Source organism: Pseudophryne corroboree, chromosome 2 (assembly GCF_028390025.1).
Source record: "Pseudophryne corroboree isolate aPseCor3 chromosome 2, aPseCor3.hap2, whole genome shotgun sequence".
NCBI classification, from domain to species: Eukaryota; Metazoa; Chordata; class Amphibia; order Anura; family Myobatrachidae; genus Pseudophryne; species Pseudophryne corroboree.
The window spans coordinates 1,014,592,973-1,014,608,232 of NC_086445.1; the positions used below are offsets into that span (position 1 = coordinate 1,014,592,973).

Genomic DNA, 15,260 nt, shown 5'->3' on the forward strand with positions numbered 1-15,260 from the left:
CAAAGCGTAGCCTGCCTAGGAACGAGTTGGCGTTTGCGAGATGCTGCTACTGGTGCCGCCGCTGCTGTTCTTGCTGCGGGAGGCAATACATCTACCCAGTGGGCTGTCACAGTCATATAGTCCTGAGTCTGCCCTGCTCCTCTTGTCCACATGTCCGTGGTTAAGTGGACATTGGGTACAACCGCATTTTTTAGGACACTGGTGACTCTTTTTCTGACGTCTGTGTACATTCTCGGTATCGCCTGCCTAGAGAAATGGAACCTAGATGGTATTTGGTACCAGGGACACAGTACCTCAAGCAATTATCTAATTCCCTGTGAATTAACGGTGGATACTGGACACACGTTTAACACCACCGCAGCTGCCAAGACCTGAGTTATCCGCTTTGCAGCAGGATGACTACTGTGATATTTCATCTTCCTCGCAAAGGACTGTTGGACAGTCAATTGCTTACTGGAAGTAGTACAAGTGGTCTTCCGACTTCCCCTCTGGGATGGCGATCGACTCCCAGCAGCAACAACAGCAGCGCCAGCAGCAGTAGGCGTTACACTCAAGGATGCATCGGAGGAATCCCAGGCAGGAGAGGACTCGTCAGACTTGCCAGTGACATGGCCTGCAGGACTATTGGCTTTCCTGGGTAAGGAGGAAATTGACACTGAGGGAGTTGGTGGTGTAGTTTGCAGGAGCATGGTTACAAGAGGAAGGGATTTAGTTGTCAGTGGACTGCTTCCGCTGCCACCCAAAGTTTTCGAACTTGTCAATGACTTCTGATGAATGCGCTCCAGGAGACGTATAAGGGAGGATGTTCCTAGGTGGTTAACGTCCTTACCCCTACTTATTACAGCTTGACAAAGGCAACACACGGCTTGACACCTGTTGTCCGCATTTCTGTTAAAATAATTCCACACCGAAGAGGTGATTTTTTTGGTAATTTGACCAGGCATGTCAATGGCCATATTCGTCCCACGGACAACAGGTGTCTCCCCGGGTGCCTGACTTAAACAAACCACCTCACTATCAGAATCCTCCTTGTCAATTTCCTCCTCAGCGCCAGCAACACCCATATCCTCATCCTAGTGTACTTCAACAGTGACATCTTCAATTTGACTATCAGGAACTGGACTGCGGGTGCTCCTTCCAGCACTTGCAGGGGGCGTGCAAATGGTGGAAGGCGCCACCTCTCCCCGTCCAGTGTTGGGAAGGTCAGGCATCGCAACCGACACAATTGGACTCTCCTTGGGGATTTGTGATTTAGAAGAATGCACAGTTCTTTGCTGTGCTTTTGCCAGCTTAAGTCTTTTCATTTTTCTAGCGGGAGGATGAGTGCTTCCATCCTCATGTGAAGCTGAACCATTAGCCATGAACATAGGCCAGGGCCTCAGCCGTTCCTTGCCACTCCATGTCGTAAATGGCATATTGGCAAGTTTACGCTTCTCCTCAGATGCTTTTAATTTTGATTTTTGGGTAATTTTACTGAACTTTTGTTTTTTGGATTTTACATGCTCTCTACTATGACATTGGGCATCGGCCTTGGCAGACGACGTTGATGGCATTTCATCGTCTCGGCCATGACTAGTGGCAGCAGCTTCAGCATGAGGTGGAAGTGGATCTTGATTTTTCCCTATTTTACCCTCCACATTTTTGTTCTCCATCTTTTAATGTGTGGAATTATATGCCAGTAATATATCAATAGCAATGGCCTACTGTACCGTACTGCTATATATATATATATATATATATATATATATACTGGTGGTCAGCAAAATTCTGCACTGTCCTTCTACTATATACTGCGCACAACTACAATGCAGCACAGATATGGATAGTATACTTGACGACACAGAGGTAGAGCAATGGACTACTGTACCGTACTGCTATATATATATATACTGGTGGTCAGCAAAATTCTGCACTGTCCTCCTACTATATACTGCGCACAACTACAATGCAGCACAGATATGGATAGTATACTTGACAACACAGAGGTAGAGCAATGGACTACTGTACCGTACTGCTATATATATATATATATATATATATATATACACTGGTGGTCAGCAAAATTCTGCACTGTTCTCCTACTATATACTGCGCACAACTACAATGCAGCACAGATATGGAGCGTTTTCAGGCAGAGAATGTAGATATTTGCAGCACACTGAGCACAGATATTTGCAGCACACTGAGCACAGATATTTGCAGCACACTGTACACAGAAACTGAGAGAACACAGCCACGTCTTCTCGCTATCATCTCCAATGCACGAGTGAAAATGGCGGCAACGCGTGGCTCTTTATATGCAATACGAATCTCGCAAGATTACGACAGCGGGATGATAACGTTCGGGCGCGTTCGTGTTAACCGAGCAAGGCGGGAAGATCCGAGGCTGGTTCGGACCCATGTAAACCACGTGAAGTTCGGGGGGGTTCGGATCTCGAGGAACGGGACCCGCTCATCTCTAATTTTAACGGTCGGTATTTTGACCGTGTCGTCATTTTGACCTTGTCGGTATTTTGACCATCTGTCAATGGTTGTCAGTATTTTGACCGTCGGGATTTTGATTGTAGGTAAATTGACCGTGTTCCGAACATCCGAACCAAACCATTGATGGTTCCATCATTTTATTCCCTTCCCTAGTACAAACTCACATCTAAGCATAGGACACTGTAGGGCCGATTCAGACCTGATCACTGCTGTGCGTTTTTGTACAGCGGGCGATCAGACACAAACTGCGCATGCACCACAATGCGCAGGCACGTTGCACGGCTACAAAGCGGATCACTACTCAGCGATGGGTTTGTGCGAAGGATCCATTCGCACGGGTGATTGCAAGCAGGGACGGATCTAGACTTTTCTTTAGGGGGGGCGGTTTACTGTTTAATCTTGACTCCTCCCTCTACAGTCCCAACTCCTCCCATCTGCAATACTAACTCCTCCTCTCTCAATTCTGACTGAACTTTTTGAGTGAGACTGAGATAGAGCTTTGCAGGGCCGTCTTAACAGCAGTGTAGGCCCCTGGGCACAGCAACGCACTGGGCCTCCTACCCATCCTCCAGTGGTAGGGGTGGAGGGTGCTATCAGCAGCAGCATTGATGTACCATGGGCGGTAGGGGGTGTTCTATATGCCACTCAGCATGTAGGACCTGGAGCAGTACTTTCTGCTAATTACTCCTTTACTGCACAGATGGTGGGAGAACACTAAACTGTAGAAGGGGGCATTGGGATGAATGAAGGGGCCCTGGTACATGACTTCTAGGATGGTAGGGGGGGTGTAATACGCAGGGGAGGGGTGGATAGTGGAGTGGACTTAATATTCATCAAGTTCCAGTAAGAGTTGACTGCAGATATCTCCAGTTCCTGGAAATAGATTTCTTAGCTTTGAATGCGATAAAAAATTAGAGAGTCCCACCTTTCAAGAGGTTCTGGGGACTTGGGGATCAGAGTTCAGGAGCCAGAGCAATCCACTGGCAACTGCAAACCAGATGTGTGGAGCTGGAGCATGGACCAGCTGCTTGAAGGCTTATATCTCTGGTTCTGGGCATAGTAGAAACAAGCTGTCAGTGTCCACTGAAAGGGGAGAGTCCCATCTTTTGGAGAATACCCTCAAAAAAAACTCTAAGTCAGACAGAACCCGACATATCTGGCGGGGAAGAGCAATGAACAGTCTTGGATGGGGACCACTGCTTCAAAGTCAGATATCTCTGGTTCCCCAGGGCCGATTTTCAAAAATCTGGTACCCCTGGAAAGAGGGGACCCTCAGCTATCAGCCTAGGGCCTTTAGACTCCTGGGGCCCTTGGGCAAGATCCCATTGAGCCCATACGAAAAGACGGCCCTGGAGCTTTGTGATTGTTCTATGTACATGTGACTGTGCTTTGGGGTAATTGTATTTATTAGCCCTAGTACCCACACACCAGCAAGTGAGGGGCAAATGCTCTGTAACCCTTGCTCTCCTGGCTCCTCTGTGCTGCTGTGGTATAAGCTGCAGCACATCATTCTGCCTCAGGCTCTCGCCGAAGAGCTCTCTTCTGCTCAAAAGTGGGCGTGGCTATGACTGTGTAGGGGGGGCGCCCCCCCCCCCCCCCCCCTTCACCCCCCCCCCACCCCCTAGATCCGGCCCTGATTGCAAGGAGATTGACAGGAAGAGGGCGTTTGTGGGTGGCAACTGACTGTTTTCAGGGAGTGTTTGAAAAAACGCAGGCGTGTCCAAGCGTTTGCAGGGAGTCTGACGTCAAATCCGGTCCCGGACAGGCTGATGTGATCGCAGCGGCTGAGTAAGTCCTGGGCTGCGCAGAGACTGCACAATATCAGTTTCTACAGCTCTGCTACACATGCGTTCGCACTCTTGCACAGCAAAAATACACTCCCCCTGTAGTCGGCGACTATCTGATCTTAGGGCTGCAAAAATCACTGCCTAGCGATCAGGTCTGAATTACCCCCCTGTATTGTTATAGAGTTCATACTTTATATTAAGCTATAACAATGCTTCCATTTTCCCCGTACTTTCAGCTTATCTACAGCTGTAAACAGACCTGTCTGCGGAAAATAACATCACGTGGGACCTCGCCTTCTGCTTATTACCTTTCTCCTGCATCACTGGATATTTTCCTTTTAAACTAATCATGTTGTTCCTCCAAGTTACAGCCATGGATTGGCTGCAGAGCTTCTCACAGAGATCTGCACCTTATTCCTTTCAACTGTCTGTGTCCCACTGCGAGGAGTGTGTGTTCCTGCCCTACCTATATTGTCAGTGGAAGTGTGTGGGCGACATTCAGTGCAATGTCAGAAGGCTGGCATGCCACAACACAGAATATGGCAAAGAACAAAGCCGGAGCTGGGAAGATTGTTATATACTACTGGATTATTGGGGGGAGAGTTTCCATAGATTCTACCGTAACTGGCTGGTAAATCATTGGCCTATGGGGGTGCTTTATGAGATATTATGTATATATATATATATCGGGAACGCAGAAGTGCCATTCTGCTGTCCGAGGCCATAACAGAGATAGCGCCCCCACTTGGGTTACACAAAACAGTGACCCCCATCAAACTTGCTGAGGCCTGAGGCCGCTGCTCAGTTTCATGTCTACTATCACCTATTGACCACAACACGTTTTAAGTTTATTTTGGTTTAATTACTCTTAAAAGAAGAACATGTTTGAACCTTAATCACAACAACATTGATGAAATGTTCCCCCTACTGCCTAATCCTATCCCTCCTGTCACATAGACTAACCAACCCTCTGCTCCCACAGCGTAACCCTAACATTCCCGCCTTATACCCTAACTCTCCCCCTAGTGTCTATCCCTCCCCTAGTGCCTAACCCTCCCTCTACTGCCTAACCCTCCAGTCTCATAGCCTAACTCAAACCCTCCTCTCCCGCAGACAAACCCTATCCCTCCGCTCAGTGGCGTAACTAGAAATTTTTCTCCCCCAAGCCAAAAAATTCTTCGGCGCCCCCCCATCCCCCATCCCCCATAATTGGCACTATTAAAAAGACAAACATGCGTGTGCCGCAAAAAAGGGGCATGGCTTCGCATAAAGGGGCGTGGCATTGCTGGAAAAGACTAACTTATACCCCAGTTTTGCAACCTGCACGCCCAGACGTTAGCCACCACAGGAAAGAAAAATAATCCTGATTCATGCCCCTTACATTATTTGTCATTTTTCCTCCTTATAGTAATGCCCAGTATACATTATGCCACATACTGCAATGGCCCTAAGACATTATGCCACACACAATAATGCACATGACACAATATGCACACACAATAATGCACATGACACAATATGCACACACCGTAATGCCCCCGACACATTATGCCACACACCGTAATGCCTGTGACACATTATGACAGGAATCGCAATGCCCGTTATACATTATGCTACACCCTGCAATGCCCCTGATACATTATAGCACATACAATGTCTGTGACACATTATGACACACACCGCAATGTCCGTGATACATTATGCCACACACTGCGATGCCCCTGATACATTATAGCACATACAATGCCTGTGACACATTATAACACACACTGCAATGACCCTGAGACATTATACCACATACCACAATGCCCGTGATATAGTATACAACACACCGTAATGCCTGACACATTGTGACACACACCGCAATGTCCGTGATACATTATGCCACACACTGCAATGACCCTGAGACATTATACCACATATCACAATGCCCGTGATATAGTATACCATACACCGTAATGCCTGTGACACATACCGCAATGCCCGTTATACCCTATGCCACACACCGCAATGCCCAGTTATACATTATGCCACACACTGCAATGCCCCTGAGACATTATACCACAATGCCCGTGATATAGTATGCCACACACCGTAATGCCTGTGACACATTATGACACACACCGCAATGTCCATGATACATTATGCCACACATCGTAATGCCCATTACACATTAAGTCCTACAGTAAGGCTTCTAATTACTTTTAAATTACCTGCTCGTTGCCAGGGGTTTCATGCTCTTGGTTTCATGCACGGTGCCAGGGGTTTTCATGCTCAGGGTGTCATGCTCGTTGCCAGGTGTGTCATGCACTGGGTGTCATGCTCGTTGCTAGGGGGTAGTGCTTGTTGCTAGGGCTGTGCGCAGAGAGCCACATATGTCCCCAGTGCCAGATATTCCCCCACGGTGCCAGGTACACACATGCCCCCAGTGCCAAATATAGCCCCCCCCCATGTGCCAGGTACACATATACCCCCCAGTGCCACATATGCCCCCAGTGCCAGATATTCCCCCACAGTGCCAGGTACTGACATGCCCCCAGTGCCAAATATAGCCCCACCCATGTGCCAGGTACACATATACCCCCCCCCCCTAGTGCCATATATGCCCCCAGTGCCAGATATTCCCCCACAGTGCCAGGTACTCACGTGCCCCCAGTGCCAAATATAGCCCCCCACCCCCATGTGCCAGGTACACATACACCCCCCCAGTGCCGTATATGCCCCCTCAGTGCCACATATGCCCCCCTCCCCCTGTGCCGCATATGCTCCCCCAGGTATATACAGCTGCGGCAGTATATACATTTAAGCATTATACACAAGTGCTGCAGTACATACATGTGGGCATTATACACAGATGCAGCAGTATATACATGTGTGCATTATACACAAGTGCAGCAGTATATACATGTGCGCATATACACAGGTCCAGCAGTATATACATATGGACATTATACACAAGTGCGGCAGCATATACATGTGGGCATTATACACAGTTGCAGCATGTGGACATTATACATATGTGCGGTAGTACATACATGTGGGCATTATACACAGGTTCAGCAGTATATACATGTGGGCATTATACACAAGTGCGGCAGTATATACATGTGGGCATTATACACAGATGCGGCAGTATATACATGTGGGCGTTATACACAGCTGCAGCAGTATATACATGTGGGCATTATACACAGGTGCAGAAGGATATACATGTGGGCGTTATACACAAGTGCAACAGTATATACATGTGGGAATTATACACAGGTGCGGCAGTATATACAGTACGTGTGGGCATTATACAATGGTGCAGCAGTATATACATGTAGGCATTATGCACAGGTGCGGCAGTATATACATGTGGGCATTATACACAGGTGCATCAGTATATACATGTGGGTATTATACACAGGTGCAGCAGTATATACATGTGGACATTATACACAGGTGCGGAAGTATATACAGTAAATGTGGGCATTATACACAGGTGCGGCAGTATATACATGTGGGCATTATACACAGGTGCAGCAGTATATACATGTAGGCATTATACACAGGTGCAGCAGTATATACATGTAGGCATTATACACAAGTGCAGCAGTATATACATGTGGGCATTATACACAGGTGCGGCAGTATATACAGTATATGTGGGCATTATACACAGGTGCAGCAGTATATACATGTGGGCATTATACACAGGTGCAGAAGGATATACATGTGGGCATTATACACAAGTGCAGCAGTATATACATGTGGGAATTAAACACAGGTGCGGCAGTATATACAGTAAGTGTGGGCATTATACACAGGTGCAGCAGTATATACATGTAGGCATTATACACAGGTGCTGCAGTATATACATGTGGGCATTATACACAGGTGCATCAGTATATAGAGAAAGGGGCTATCCGGAAAAGATTATTAAAGAGGCAATAGATCGGGGCGAAGCACTGGACAGAAAAACCCTCATTCATCCAAAAAAGAAAGAAGCAACCAGGAACCACGCAGTACCATTCATCACACAATACAGTTGTGAAGAGAACCGAATTAGAAAGTCTTTTTCAAAACACTGGCATGTTCTAAAATTGGATCCTGTGCGGAGAGAAATCCTACCTGAACGCCCACAAGTCCTATTCAGAAAATCACAGAATCTTAAGGAAATTCTGGCTCCAAGCATGATTAGAAGCAAGGGGACTACAACTACGAGTCTTCCCAGATGTAAGGGCATGTATAAATGCGGACACTGCATTATGTGTAAATTCGTCCATCCGAATAGGCGATCCTTTTTTAATTCTGACCAAACTAAAGAATTTAATATGAAGGACTTTGTTAATTGCAACACGTCTTCAGTTATATACGTGATAGAGTGTGGATGCCATCGCAAATATGTGGGAAAGACTAAAAGACTTCTCAAACTTCGAATCCAAGAACATGTACGTAATATCAAAAACAAAATTGAAAGTCATCCACTCTCCAGACATTTTACTGAATCCCACAACTCCTGCCTGGATACATTCACTTTTAGAGCCATCGAACATGTCACATTAGGACCTAGAGGAGGGGATCTCCTAAAAAAGCTATCCCAGAGGGAAATGTATTGGATTTTTACCTTAAATACCCTCCAACCTCGCGGCCACAATGAAGGCTACGAGATTGCCCCCTTCCTATGAGACACACTGAAGCCTCCTATATGTGACCATGAGCTCGTCGAGAAATAGCTCCCTTTGTATTTCCCAAAATTAATGAGCTTGACCTTCCCTGATAGTAGTTATCTATTTAATCAATCATTTATATATTTATATATTTATATATTTATATATTTATCCACCTTTTTTATCATGACAGATCACGGTTTTTATTCTACATCCCATAAGAAATATACTTGGCATATCTATATGTTTTAATTGTTTATATATGTATATGGATTTTTTACCTATATATATTTTCATATTTTTATATTTTTTATTTATATTTTTTATATATATATTTTTTGGTGTATTCCTATATATATATATTAACCTAGCACTTCTGTATCTCTTATTTATCTATTTATGTATTTTATGTAATTTATCATGTATAAGTATGCTGCGGAGCAATATTGATGAAAATGGACTTTCCATTCCGCTTCCAAACGACTTTTATTACACTGGCGTTACTTCCGCCATCCACTGTGCCAACCACTAACAGGATGTTACTGCTGGAACGCATGTGGGCTCTCCAGTCTAAAACCGGAAGTGACGCGGCCGCGACACTTCCGGTTTCACGGAGCACATGTATTGTGTGTCCGTGGCGCTCTGCAGCCATGAGATCACCCGTGATTATTCCACTGTACCACCAATGAAACATAAGGATAACAAATAAATGACATATATGAAGCTTTGCATACCTTTATAAGTCGGACCAAGCACTTCCGGTTCCGGAAATGACGTAAACCGGAAGTGCAGTCGAAAATGAAACTGAAAGCAGTATAAATATGTGCACTTTCTGATAAGATGTATTCTCCTGAGGAAGCCCTGGAGGCGAAACGCATTGAGACTGACCTGCCTACTGCCTATATCAATCAGCTAAGATTTATGATTTGTTTTATATATTTTTTGTATTTATGTATTATTATTTTTAATGATTAAATACTTTATTGGTAATATACAAGGCAGTAGCAGACGATTGATTCAGCTATCACACATCACTGGACCGACTTGTTCTATATGGATATATATATATCCTATATGCTTTATTGAATTTTCCATTTGGTACGCTTAAAATAGAAAGGGGGGCACCCCAAGATATACCTGAGGTTACTACACCATATGGCGATGATCTTTATTTCCTAGGTGGGGAACAGCCACAAAGAATTATCTGAGATATACAGGCTTAATCTCAAGAATTCATCTGGTGGGGAAACAGCCACAAAGAATTATCTGATATACAGGCTTAATCTCAAGAATCTATCCGGTACTTATAATATATTCACATACATATCACTCCATTTATTCCTAAATACTACACCATATGGCGCCTGTTCTTTTCCCCTGCCTTGCATCAGTATATACATGTGGGTATTATACACAGGTGCAGCAGTATATACATGTGGACATTATAAACAGGTGCGGCAGTATATACAGTAAATGTGGGCATTATACACAGGTGCAGCAGTATATACATGTGGGCATTATACACAGGTGCGGCAGTATATACATGTGGGTATTATACACAGGTGCAGCAGTATACACATGTGGGCATTATACACAGGTGCGGCAGTATATACAGTAAATGTGGGCATTATATACAAATGCGGCAGTATATACATGTGGGCATTATACACAGCTGCGGCAGTATATACATTTAAGCATTATACACAAGTGCTGCAGTACATACATGTGGGCATTATACAAAGATGCAGCAGTATATACATGTGTGCATTATACACAAGTGCAGCAGTATATACATGTGCGCATTATACACAGGTCCAGCAGTATATACATATGGACATTATACACAAGTGCGGCAGCATATACATGTGGGCATTATACACAGTTGCAGCATGTGGACATTATACATATGTGCGGTAGTACATACATGTGGGCATTATACACAGGTTCAGCAGTATATACATGTGGGCATTATACACAAGTGCGGCAGTATATACATGTGGGCATTATACACAGATGCGGCAGTATATACATGTGGGCGTTATACACAGCTGCAGCAGTATATACATGTGGGCATTATACACAGGTGCAGAAGGATATACATGTGGGCATTATACACAAGTGCAGCAGTATATACATGTGGGAATTATACACAGGTGCGGCAGTATATACAGTAAGTGTGGGCATTATACACAGGTGCAGCAGTATATACATGTAGGCATTATACACAGGTGCGGCAGTATATACATGTGGGCATTATACACAGGTGCATTAGTATATACATGTGGGTATTATACGCAGGTGCAGCAGTATATACATGTGGACATTATACACAGGTGCGGCAGTATATACAGTAAATGTGGGCATTATACACAGGTGCAGCAGTATATACATGTGGGCATTATACACAGGTGCGGCAGTATATACATGTGGGTATTATACACAGGTGCAGCAGTATACACATGTGGGCATTATACACAGGTGCGGCAGTATATACAGTAAATGTGGGCATTATATACAAATGCGGCAGTATATACATGTGGGCATTAAACACAGGTGCGGCAGTATATACAGTTAATGTGGGCATTATAAACAGGTGCAGCAGTATATACAGTAAATGTGGGCATTATACACAGGTGCGGCAGTATATACATGTGGGCATTATACACAGGTGCGGCAGTATATACAGTAAATGTGGGCATTATACACAGGTGCAGCAGTATATACATGTAGGCATTATACACAGGTGCAGCAGTATATACATGTAGGCATTATACACAGGTGCGGCAGTATATACATGTGGGCATTATACACAGGTGCAGCAGTATATACATGTGGGCATTATACACAGGTGCGGCAGTATATACATGTGGGCATTATACACAGGTGCGGCAGTATATACAGTAAATGTGGGCATTATACACAGGTGCAGCAGTTTATACTGCTGGAAATTTGGTGACTTTTGATCAGAGATGTGCAGAAAACTGGAATATACAGAAACACTGTGCGATTGGTAAAGTATAGGGAGAGGCAGGGTGGTAGGGAGAGGATAAAGAGAGACAAGGAGTTAGAGAGAAAATACCATTGCAAGAGGCTACGCTCCCTTACCCTCTGCACAGGCTTCAGCCATTTTATAATTGTTATTATATGGAGTATTACCTGCAAGAATGTTTATGTAATATCCCTTTCACACTGCCAATGCCGGATCCCACCCGGGAATTGGAAACGGGTCCTTACCGGGTGGGATCCGGCATTGGACGCTGCTGCTGGCTTCCCCGGCCCGATAATATGCTGGGCGGGTTGCCATAGCAGCGGGGGGCAGAGTCGGCAGCGGGTGCAGAGGCAGAGGCGCCGCTGGCAGATGAGATCATATCCGCACCGTCTCTCCCTGTTATAGTAAACAGGATGCGACCCGGGAGCCCGTTTACGCTGCCATTGACCCGGTATTCACCCCGGGTATAACACTGCTTTATTCCCGGGTTGAATTGCCGGGTCAGGCGACCCTGGATTTCCGACATGGCGCTTTCACACCACACACTGATCCGTATCGACCTGGCACGTTGGGGGGGTGGCCGTGGGGGTGAGGGAGGGGCTGGTGCGGGGCTGATGGAGGAGGGGGAAGTTGCAGTGGAGCCGCAATTGGGGGGGTGGGGGGGCAGGGTGCTGCCGGTGTGGGGGGGCCATGGGTGGGGGGGCTGTGGGAGTGCCACGGGTGGGGGAGGGGTGGGTGCAGCGTGTGGAGGTGCCCAGGCCCGGCGACAGGGGGGGTCAAAGGGGACACCCGTACCGGGCCCAGAGGAACAGGGGGGCCCCAAGCATCAGGGGCACAAAACATGAGTCCGCAGCACTTAAGAATGCTGTGCGCTCCAGACCCCACACAAATGAATTAAGAGACAATTGCAATAAAAAATGCCCCCCACCTTACCCGTCACTTGGTATGATCTGGTCCTGTGTTGCCTGCATTGCAGCGTCACTACGCATAACGCTGCACCAGCCCGTCCCTGCTGCCGCCAACCCCGAGGAGCTGTGCAGCGGTACAGCACTGCCAGTCACACTGACAGCCTGTCTCAGACAGCCGTAGTCTCACCACTGTGCTGTCCCTTCGTCTCTGGGGCCTGAGTCTAACACTTCCCCTGCACCTAATTGCTGATCCCCAGCCAGGGGTGTTTTAGTCTGGTCCTCTGTTCTCTTTGCCTGGACGGCTGATGGTGCCTTCAGGGCAGGCTGCATGGTAAGGATTTTTTGTTGTTTAAGGGGCGTGGCCAGGGGGGGGGGTCCGTGATTAGGCCACGCCCCCTGCCTGTCTGTTCTCTACCTGCCTAGTCTACTCCTGCGAAATCCTTTGGGCCTGGTCTCTCCACCCCCCTCCCCAGCTGCTTGAATACAGTTAATAGAAGCTGCACACCACCTACCTTGATGCCACAGTCAGTTGCAGCCACCCCCCCTTCTTGATGCTGCCGTCAGAAACTCCCGCGGCCATTGACAGCCGACCTCCCTGCGATCCCCCCTCAGTATATTGCACCCACAGGCAACTTCCAGTTCATGTGTATAGCTCCACCCCCACCCAGGCACAAACTTTTCATGAGGTTTTCTCGGCTTACAAACCTCCTGGCTGGCCGGGTGATGGGTTGTGTTGCTGCTGAGTCTTCCCTCCTTCAACCCCGACTCCTGACAGCCACAGGCACAGCCCGCAGGTAAGCTATAGTATTTTCCCTCCAGCTCCCTGACCCCAGCTTGCAGTATGCATTCTAACTCCCACCTACCACTCCTGTAGCCAGGCCCCAAACCTCCATCCCCATAGCCTCCACACCCCCTCCCCATAGTGTACCCCCCTATAGCCAGCCTCTATACCCCCTCCCCATAGTCTGCTCCCCTGTAGTCAGCCTCCATACCCGCTTCCCATAGTGTGCTCCCCTGTAGCCAACCTCCATACCCACTCCCCATAGTGTGCTCCCCTGTAGCCAGCCTCCATACACGCTCCCCATAGTGTGCTCCCCTGTAGCCAGCCTCCATATCCGCTCCCCATAGTGTGCTCCCTGTAGCAGGCCTCCATACCCCCTCCCCATAGTGTGCTCCCCTGTAGCCAGCCTCCATACCCGCTCCCCATAGTGTGCTCCCTGTAGCCAGCCTCCATACCCCCTCCCCATAGTGTGCTCCCCTGTAGCCAGCCTCCACACCCGCTCTCCATAATGTGCTCCCCTGTAGCCAGCCTCCATATCCGCTCCCCATAGTGTGCTCTCTGTAGCCAGCCTCCATACCCGCTCCCCATAGTGTGCTCCCTGTAGCAAGCCTCCATACCCCCTCCCCATAGTGTGCTCCCCTGTAGCCAGCCTCCATACCCGCTCCCCATAGTGTGCTCCCTGTAGTCAGCCTCCATACCCGCTCCTCATAGTGTGCTCCCTGTAGCCAGCCTCTATACCCCCCTCCCCATAGTGTTCTCCCCTGTAGCCAGCCTCCATACCCCCTCCCCATAGTGTGCTCCCCTGTAGCCAGCCTCCATACCCGCTCCCTATAGTGTGCTCCCTGTAGCCAGCCTCCATACCCCCTCCCCATAGTGTGCTCCCCTGTAGCCAGCCTCCATACCCACTCCCCATAGTGTGCTCCCCTGTAGCCAGCCTCCATACACGCTCCCCATAGCGTGCTGCCTGTAGCCAGCCTCCATACCCCCTCCCCATAGTGTGCTCCCCTGTAGCCAGCCTCCATATCCGCTCCCCATAGTGTGCTCCCTGTAGCCAGCCTCCATACACGCTCCCCTGTAGCCAGCCTCTATACCCCCCTCCCCATAGTGTTCTCCCCTGTAGCAGGCCTCCATACCCCCTCCCCATAGTGTGATCCCCTGTAGCCAGCCTCCATACCCGCTCCCCATAGTGTGCTCCCTGTAGCCAGCCTCCATACCCCCTCCCCATAGTGTGCTCCCCTGTAGCCAGCCTCCACACCCGCTCTCCATAATGTGCTCCCCTGTAGCCAGCCTCCATATCCGCTCCCCATAGTGTGCTCTCTGTAGCCAGCCTCCATACCCGCTCCCCATAGTGTGCTCCCTGTAGCAAGCCTCCATACCCCCTCCCCATAGTGTGCTCCCCTGTAGCCAGCCTCCATACCCGCTCCCCATAGTGTGCTCCCTGTAGTCAGCCTCCATACCCGCTCCTCATAGTGTGCTCCCTGTAGCCAGCCTCTATACCCCCCTCCCCATAGTGTTCTCCCCTGTAGCCAGCCTCCATACCCCCTCCCCATAGTGTGCTCCCCTGTAGCCAGCCTCCATACCCGCTCCCCATAGTGTGCTCCCTGTAGCCAGCCTCCATACCCCCTCCCCATAGTGTGCTCCCCTGTAGCCAGCCTCCAT

General features: G+C 48.1%; 2 long non-coding RNA genes across 2 annotated transcripts in view; one reads left to right on the top strand and one right to left on the bottom strand.

Annotated features, from left to right (window-relative positions):
- LOC135050285 (uncharacterized) overlaps window positions 1-13,256 on the bottom strand; it is a 181,364-nt gene extending 168,108 nt beyond the window's left edge. The window contains exon 1 of the long non-coding RNA XR_010241592.1: window positions 12,846-13,256. This is a non-coding gene — a long non-coding RNA (uncharacterized LOC135050285). The remainder of the gene's footprint in view (window positions 1-12,845) is intronic.
- LOC135050286 (uncharacterized) overlaps window positions 13,197-15,260 on the top strand; it is a 32,869-nt gene continuing 30,805 nt past the window's right edge. Inside the window, exon 1 of the long non-coding RNA XR_010241594.1 lies at window positions 13,197-13,614. This is a non-coding gene — a long non-coding RNA (uncharacterized LOC135050286). The remainder of the gene's footprint in view (window positions 13,615-15,260) is intronic.